General features: G+C 43.3%; 1 pseudogene; it reads right to left on the bottom strand.

Annotated features, from left to right (window-relative positions):
• Positions 1-2680: 2680 nt before the first annotated feature.
• On the bottom strand, positions 2681-5080 carry LOC144326021 (large ribosomal subunit protein eL27 pseudogene; annotated as a pseudogene).
• Between the last annotated feature and the right edge of the window lie 4399 nt (positions 5081-9479).

Genomic DNA, 9479 nt, shown 5'->3' with positions numbered 1-9479 from the left:
GCTGATTGTTGGCCAAGGAAAGCCTAATCCCATCACCAAACTTGCCAAGGGGCCAGACATGCAATGGAACTTCTATTGTACTTTGGGTGGTGGGACTTCAGAGGTGTTTGCCTATGCTAATCTTATACCTGAGTCTTGCCCCGCCATGTCTGCTTATGCTAATCTTGTACCAAGGACTTGTCTGGACATATTTGCCAAGGTTAAACTAGTGTAACCTCCCCTTTTGTGACATGTCACTGATGTAGCAATGATGTATCAGTGATGTTGTATGAACCGTATTCTGGGATATGGTGGGAAAGTTTTAAAAGTCTTTGTCACCCCATCCTCAGGGTTCAAAATTCCTCTTTGAACCTGTTGCGCAATAAACTTTGGTCTACAGCTATTTGCTCCGGTTGGTGATTGGACTCCTTCCTTTATTCCGAAGGGACCCGCGGGCTCTGCCCGATGAGCTGGGTGACTGAGCAGCCTCACACCTAGATTTTTCCATAACAAATATTAACATCTGATTGTTGATCATACAGAAGAAAAAAGCAGGGAGACCATTCTGATCAGTTTTGCATTCACATTACTAACCTGATTGAAGCAGGAGCTGCTATAAGCCGTGTGTGTGAAAGATCTCTGATACTCAGAGCTATTGGGTACTCTCTTTCTTGTTTTGCTCCAGAGAGAGAGAGTCCTCGCTCTGCTCTGCTTCGTATTCGACTTCTCAAAACCTTGCTTTTAAACCAGATGGAGAGAACTCTTGAACCTTGTAACTGCATTTGAATAATGAGCTCTGAATATTATGTTCTCTTTAATCCCCTAATTAGAATCCCATATGCGATCAATGAAGGCATGTTTCTTTTGCTCTTTCCCCCTTCCCCACGCTTTACAGTAGTATACAAGGCACTTTCTTTTAACACTGCTCTGTGAAGAATTTGCCTGATGCTCCAGCAAACACAAGGGTGAATGCTCAGAGTACTACAGGCGAGGTGCAGGGACTACTTTGCATAACAGTCTTCTTCCAAGTGTGTAGATCCCAAAGTCTAACCAGGAGCCCTGTCAACAGACGTGAATAAACTCCCAAGTCCTAATAAGTGAGACAGGAGATCTGCTTTCTTGCAGCTTGTAACGTGGGAAGACTGAAGAGGAGAGAGAGAGAGAGAGAGAGAGAGAGAGAGAGAGAGAGAGAGAGAGAGAAATTAAAAATGCTTCTCACCCCTGAAGCTTCCATTCTCCAGGCTGTTCATCAGAGCCAAAGTTGCTGTGTAAAATCAGCTGTGGATTTCTACAGGAAAGAATCAGCTCACTCACAGCTAAACTACAGTAGCTGAAGTTAATTGCATTAATGTCATTAGCACCGCTTGCTGCTGCTGCTGCTGCTGCTGCTGCTGCTGCTGCTGTTGTTGTAATGTAATAGAGCAGTCTCTGGACCTGGGGTGGGGGGAAAGTTTAACTCTTTTTCTCCCTGCCACAAAAATAGTCTCTCCTGAGCTGCTTTTTGCATTTCAGGGGAGTCTCTGATGGGAATTTCCTCTGAAATCCGAACAGCTCCTTCAGATAATAATAATAATAGTAGTAATAATAATAATAATAATAATAATAATAATAATAATAATAATAATAAATTATTTCTACCCCACCCCACTCTGGGCAGCTTCCAGCAAAAGATTAAAAATACATTAAAACAACAGTCATTAAAAACTTCCCTAAACAGGGCTGCCTTCAGATGTCTTTTAAAAAGAAGATAGCTGCTTATCTCATTCACATCTGAAGGGAGGGCGTTTCACAGGGCGGGCGCCACTACCCAGAAGGCCCTCTGTCTGGTTCCCTGTAACCTCGCTTCTCACAATGAGGGAGCCAGCAGAAGGCCCTTGGCGCTGGACCTCAGTGTCCGGGCTGAACGATAGGAGTGGAGACGCTCCTTCAGGTATACTGAACCGAGGCCGTTTAGGGCTTTAAAGGTCAGCACCAACACTTTGAATTGTGCTTGGAAACGTACTGGGAGCCAATGCAGGTCTTTCAAGACCATTGTTATGTGGTCTCAGCGGCCGCTCTCAGTCACCAGTCTAGCTGCCGCATTCTGGATTAGTTCAGAGAAGCACAGCCTCTGTGTGGGCGTACCAGTTCACACAAACAGCACTGCCCTTGCAAGTGTCTTCCAGCTGTGGCTTCATTGTTGCCCCACATGGATGTCAGCTTACATTAGCCTTCAATTTGGGGAAAAGCTCAGACCCTCCAAATGCAGTCCCAGACAGTCCCAGATTTACAGAAGCCGTCCCGGTCTCTGATTTGACCCTGGAATGTCCCGCTTTTCCTTAGGACGTCCCTGTTTTCATCAGAGAAATGTTGGAGGGTATAGAATTATGGAACCCCCGAGCCAAGGAGATAAGTAACTTTTAGAAGACATCTGATGGCAGTACTGTATAGGGAAGGGGTTTTTTAATGTTTAATGCTTTCTTTCTTTTTCTTTTTTGGCTTTTCAGAAATATTTATTGGTGCAATTGCATGCCACTCAGAGAGCCAGTGTGGTGTAGTGGTTAAGAGCGGTAGTCTCGTAATCTGGGGAACCGGGTTCGCGTCTCCGCTCCTCCACATGCAGCTGCTGGGTGACCTTGGGCTAGTCACACTTCTCTGAAGTCTCTCAGCCCCACTCACCTCACAGAGTGTTTGTTGTGGGGGAGGAAGGGAAAGGAGAATGTTAGCCGCTTTGAGACTCCTTAAAGTGAGTGAAAGGCGGGATATCAAATCCAAACTCTTCTTCTTCTTCTTCTTTGAGCTTCTGGAAAAACCATTTGTTCTTGCCTGTATCTCTCCTCAAATTTCACTTTGGCCTCTTGCCATTCTTTACGATTCAGCGCAGGGTCCCTAAAAACATCCTTGTTAAGCCTTTTTGCTAGGTATTTTAGGTCAAGACATACCAAAAGAAATGAGGACTTTATTTATGTATGCCACTACAGCAGCAAGAATGTCGATTGCACAAAATTGGAAGACTGGAGAAATACCAGCTAAAGATCAATGGCAAGAGAAGTTGATGAACTATGCAGAACTGGCAAAAATGACAGAAAGACTAAGAGAAAAAGACAACAGCGACTTTGAAAAAGAATGGGAACCATTTATATTATATTTGCAGAAACAAAGAAAGTCAATAGACTTGATGGCAGGATTTAAATAAACATTCACATTATTAGTATTAGAAAATGTTTAGAAAATAGTGAAATATTATAGTGTATTTACTTTTATTTTTATGTTTTTAGGCTTGATGTTATGTTATTAATAACTTTTTCCGTTAGGAGATAGCAAAGTGGGTGAAAAGAGAAACAAACCAGAAGTGGAAGTTGGGGGAAGACCTGAAGGGGAGGGAGGGAGGAATATATAGTAAAAGTAATGTAATGAAATGTAATGAATGAAAAAGAAAAATGAATAAAATAATAATAATAATAAAGACATCCTTGTTGACAACGGTCTTGTCAAGGGGAATATCCATGGAGTACCTGATAGGCATCAAGTGGTTGTAATTGTAGACCTTCACAAAGGACTTGATCTTGGAACACTTGGCAGTCTCACAGCTGTCCATGGAGGCACAGGTTAATTCTGTGTCCAGGGCGGCTGTCTACCAGCTCCATCTGGTACGCAGGCTGAGACCCTACCTGCCTGCGAACTGTCTTGCCAGAGTGGTGCATGCTCTAGTTATCTCTCTCTTGGATTACTGCAATGCGCTCTACGTGGGGCTACCTTTGAAGGTGACCCGGAAACTGCAATTAATCCAGAATGCGGCAGCTAGACTGGTGACTGGGAGTGGCTGCCGGGACCACATAACACCGGTCCTGAGAGACCTGCATTGGCTCCCAGTACGTTTCCAAGCACAATTCAAAGTGTTGGTGCTGACCTTTAAAGCCCTAAACGGCCTCGGTTCAGTATACCTGAAGGAGCGTCTCCACTCCTATCGTTCAGCCCGGACACTGAGATCCAGCGCCGAGGGCCTTCTGCTGGCTCCCTCATTGTGAGAAGTGAGGTTACAGGGAACCAGACAGAGGGCCTTCTCGGTAGTGGCGCCCACCCTGTGAAACACCTTTCCTTCAGATGTGAAGGAGATAAGCAGCTATCTTCTTTTTAAAAGACATCTGAAGGCAGCCCTGTTTAGGGAAGTTTTTAATATTTAATGCTGTATTGTTTTTAACACTTGATTGGAAGCCACCCAGAGTGGCTGGGGAAACTCAGCCAGATGGGTGGGGTATAAATAAATTATTATTATTATTATTATTATTATTATTATTATTATTATTATTATCTTCTTCTTCTTCTTCTTCTTCTTCTTCTTCTTCTTCTTCTTGACCTTTAAAGCCCTTTGTGGCTTAGGGCCCTTGTATCTACGGGACCGCCTCTTCTCGTATGCACTGCAGAGGACCTTAAGGTCCATGAACAACCATAGTTTAGAGGTCCCAGGCCCTAAGGAAGTCAGACTATCCACCACCAGGGCCAGGGCCTTTTCAGTGATGGCTCCGACCTGGTGGAATGCTCTGTCCCATGAGACCAGGGCCCTGCAGGATTTAACCTCCTTTTGTTGGGCCTGTAAGACAGAGCTATTCCGCCAGGCCTTTAATTTGAATTCAGCCTGATCTTTTATTTCCCTTCTCTTCCCTCCCCCTCCCCTTTTATGAAGCTCACCCACTCTGAGACTCCACAGCTAATTCTCCCCTGGCCTCCTCGCTGGCCCAAGTAGGACCAATTCAGCCAGCTAACCCTGGGGATTATCTAATTGATTTTTGAATTTTGAATTTTATTGTTATTCATGTTTTTTATACTGTATTTTATGCTGCATTTTTAATTAAGTGTTTTAAATTTGTTGTTAGCTGCCCTGAGCCCGGTTTTTGAACTGGGAAGGGCGAGGTATAAATAAAAATTTCTTCTTCTTCTTCTTCCTCTTCCCCATGCTGGCCATCACTTTGTGTGGGTAGTGATCAATGCCAGCCACCAGAGCATGCCTGTAAGGGCAGTCAGAGGTGCCACCATCCATATTATTAACAATAACAGCTTTGTGTCCAGAGTAACGCCCAGCAAGGACAAGGACTACTTTCCTTGGTTTCATAAACTCGCCCATCTTGGAGCTGCAGCAGCAATGACACCCACACCGGAAGAGAAAACATGTTTCATGCTTTCTTATGTTTTAATACATGTTGGAAGCATGCCCCATATTGGAACATATATGCAGATGTGGTGAGAATGTGAAAAGATCAAAGATTTTTGGGACATCATTTATAACGAATTAAAGAAAATGTTTAAGATCCCATTCCCTAAAAAACCTGAGGCATTTCTATTAGGACTTATGACAGTAGAAATTAAAAATAAGTTTAGACCACTATTTATGTATCCATCAACTGCAGCAAGGATTCTAATAGCAAGAAATTGGAAGAGCAAAATCATCCCTCCAAAGATTGAGTGGCAAGCCAAATTAATAGAGTACTTACAACTAGCAAGAAGTTAATAAGGAATGGAATATATATATATATATATATATGCTTTCGTAGATTATATATAAAGGAATGGAATATATATATATATATATGCTTTCGTAGATATATATATAAAATTAAGGAATATCTCATAGGGTACTGTGACAATAAAAGCTTTCTGGCAGATATTGAATGAGCCATACAGTATAAAACATTTGTTGGAAAATGTCAAATTAGGTCAAAGAAAAACAACTTTGTGTAACTGTAAATAATCGTTCATCGTTCAGTCATCTTAGTCCTGCTCAACTTTCTGTGACCCATGAACCAGAGCATGCTTTGGAATTTCTTCTCAAAGCTTCTCCTTTTGTCCATGGAGTGTTCATGGCAAAATACTGGAGTGGGTTGCCAGTTCCTTCTCCAGTGTAAATAATAGTTTAATTGTAAATCAGTACAATGGGCTTAGTCAGAAGTTTCTTTTCTTCACTAATTCGCAAAGATATAATTATGTTCTCTTTCTATTCACGCGTTCATCTCTTTTCCTTGATTTCTTCTTCTGTTCTTTTTTCTATTTATACTCTACAATCTCTACAATTCATTGAATGTTTGTATGGCAATATTGTACGTACTTTAAGGTTTTTCTTGTTTAATAAAATTTAATTTACAACAAAATTAAAAAGGAAGCATGCTCAGAGTGGCTGGGGTAACCCTGTCAGATGGGCAGGGTACAAATAATAAAATGGTGATGATGGTGATGATGATGATGGAATGTTATTTGTTGTTGTTTAGTCGTTTAGTCGTGTCTGACGCTTCGTGACGCCAGGCACTCCTGTCTTCCACTGCCTCCCCCAATTTGGTCAAACTCATGCTGGTAGCTTTGAGAACACTGTCCAACCATCTCATCCTCTGTCGTCCCCTACTTGTGCCCTCCATCTTTCCCAACATCAGGGTCTTTTCCAGGGAGTCTTCTCTTCTCACAAGGTGGCCAAAGTATTGGAGCCTCAGCTTCAGGATCTGTCCTTCCAGTGAGCACTCAGGGCTGATTTCCTTAAGAATGGAGAGGTTTGATCTTCTTGCAGTCTATGGGACTCTCAAGAGTCTCCTCCAACACCATAATTCAAAAACATCAATTCTTCAGCGATCAGCCTTCTTTATGGTCCAGCTCTCACCTCCATACATCACTACTGGGAAAACCATAGCTTTAAGATGATGGAATAGGGCACCCCTATTTTCATCAGAGAAATGCTGGAGAGTATGAAAGCTAGATGTGGGAGAAAGCGACCATGATGAATGCAAAAGAGGCTGACGGAACACACCAGCAGCTGTGCCCATCTATAAAGCGAGATTGCTGTGAACAATTTGGCTCCGTTAACTGTAATGATTGGAGGAAGCCCCCCATTCATTCATCTTTTGGTGCTTTCCCACCAAAGAGGCACCCAGCACTAGAAGTGTTAAACTAAGAAACCCCGAATGTTTAATCTGCTAGAAACATACGAGAAGAGCAATCATATCTGGGATAAGTAGCTCAGAATGAGGTATGCCTGATTGCTTTAGGCCATGCTGTTTGTCAGTCTTTTAAAATTCAAGTCATTACCAGATGCTGATCTGCTATAATATTGTGATATTTTATCTGATTACACTTATCTGATTGTGCCATATCTGCTATTTGCCTCCCCATTTTTCCATGTATATTAAATGCAGGTGGTTTTATTATTCCGAGAGCTGGAAAGTGTTGACTGCTCTGAATATAAATGGGGATATTATATCATTAACTTGCTCTGAAATGCAGGCCCGTTCAGTGTGTAAATCACATGCAAGGTACCTTGCGGAGACACAATAAACCATAATGTCTTGAGAGAGAAAGCAATGAGGAAAGGATAAGGAGATAAAAATTTAAGGCATTGTTAAAGAAGGATAATCTTCATAATCCTATTTAGTTCTTTCCAGCTACTATTTGTTGATAATGGAACCTTTTCTATTAAGAACTCCCCCCCCCCCAAAGTTCATTAAGCATCTCTTGGCAGAGTTGTTGCTACATGGAATGTTATCAACAATATGATTGAAGAAAAGTCGGTCTTGGTGGACCATCAAGTGGCTTTCCAAGCTTACTAAGAAGATTGTATCACTATATGCTGGGATAATATATAGACAACAACCACTTGGAGTCTTCCTGGCAGCCTGTATTATATCTGACTCCTCTTTGGCATCATTGTGGATAAAATGTACAGTCATACCTCGGGTTACAGACGCTTCGGGTTGCGTGATTTCGGGTTGAGCACCACGCCGAACCCAGAAGTACCGGAACGGGTTACTTCCAGGTTTTGGCGCTTGCGCATGCGCAGAAGTACCGAATCACAACTCGCGCATGCGCAGATGCAGGTTGCGGACGCTGCGGGTTGCGGACGCTGCGGATTGTGAATGTGCTTCCCGCACGCATCACATTCACAACCCGAGCGTCCACTGTATTCTATCGCAACTGCCACAGAGTTCGACCCTAACAAAGTACCGTATTTTTCCTTGTATAACACGCCCCCTATTTTGGGGGACTCCAAATTAAGAAAATGGGGGGAGAATGTCCAGAGTTGTTGTGCCTTTTTTTAGGGGATTGCCAAAAATCGCTCACCCACATGACCATTTGCAAGCCACCAATCGTCAGTCCCCTCACCAGCAGAAGCCCCCAATTGCCCACCCAATTGCCGCAGCGACAGCCAATCAAGACCAGCCCTTGCTACAACAACCAATAACACGCCCAATAGCCACTGACAATCTCAGGCTCACGGCAGCAACCAATACCACATCCCCCTTATGCACTATCCATGTATTAGACGACCCCAGATTTAGAACATAGTATTCTAATAAAAAAAAAACCTTGTCTTATACACGGAAAAGACAAACCTTGAGTTCACCATGGTTTGTTCTTGGTTTTCCACTCATGGTTTGCCGGGTGGGTTCAGGTGAAACACAAAGCTCAACCATGGATTAGTTAGGGTTGCCATACGCCTGGATTTTCCCAGACATGTACGGGATTCCAATGATGGAATCCCTAGATCATTCACTTGGTATTGTTTATTTAGAGAATTATGGTTTAAATAAGCTGGCTGTTTGCCGTAATTGATGGGTTGAGTGACAGAATAAGCTTCGGGGGGGGGGGGGATTTCGGGAAACGTCTAGGTTTTTGAAACTTTCCCAAAGAAAGCTCAACAACTATCTTTGGGTGATTTTCCAAACAAAAAATGTTGAACAGGACTAAGGGAGGGGCAGCTTCACTCTGAGAAGTCACACATTTGCTTGCTCACACTCAGGCACAGTGAAAACTGGTCCATGAAGACTCTTTCCCTATTAAGTATAGTGATTTTATTCACTGAAACTGGGAATGCTGAAATGCATTGCTGTGTATTCAATTCTGGAATGTTCCCCAGGAACTCTTGTGCGATTGGTCAATTTTGGGGCACATGGGAGGTATCTTAATCACATTTTCCATTTTGTTTTGTGTGTGAGTGACTTGACTGTAATGGGCCGCATCTCCTTGAACACTGAAGAAGAGACAGTGTTAGATAACTCTCCCTCTCTCAACGCAATTGAGAAGAGGAGTGCTGATGTTTCTGTGTGAATGTGTGTGGCAGAAAAAAGTTGTTGCTCTCCCAAAGAAGCAGTAGGAGAAGTCTGCTGGAAGGAGAAAGTGGGAACCTCTCAGAAGGAACTGCATGGCCCAGCTGGGTCATGTGCAGAAGGCTGAGGGCAAATACTGGAAAGAGAGAAAGACACGGTTTATTTGAATGTTTAAGGAAGAAGCTGTCGTCTTCAACTAAAAAACGAAGCCCGTGCTTGGATAAGTATGTGAATGCAAACACTTTGCATATATTCTTCTTCAGCTTCTTCAAACGGCCTCGGTCCAGTATATCTGAAGGAGCGTCTCCTCCCCCATCGTTCTGCCCGGACACTGAGGTCCAGCACCGAGGGCCTTCTGGCAGTTCCCTCACTGCGAGAGGCCAAGTTACAGGGAACCAGGCAGAGGGCCTTCTCGGTAGTGGCGCCCGCCCTGTGGAACGC

Source organism: Podarcis muralis, chromosome 17 (genome assembly GCF_964188315.1).
Source record: "Podarcis muralis chromosome 17, rPodMur119.hap1.1, whole genome shotgun sequence".
In the NCBI taxonomy this organism is placed as follows: Eukaryota; Metazoa; Chordata; class Lepidosauria; order Squamata; family Lacertidae; genus Podarcis; species Podarcis muralis.
This window is presented reverse-complemented; position numbering and strand designations above follow the sequence as displayed.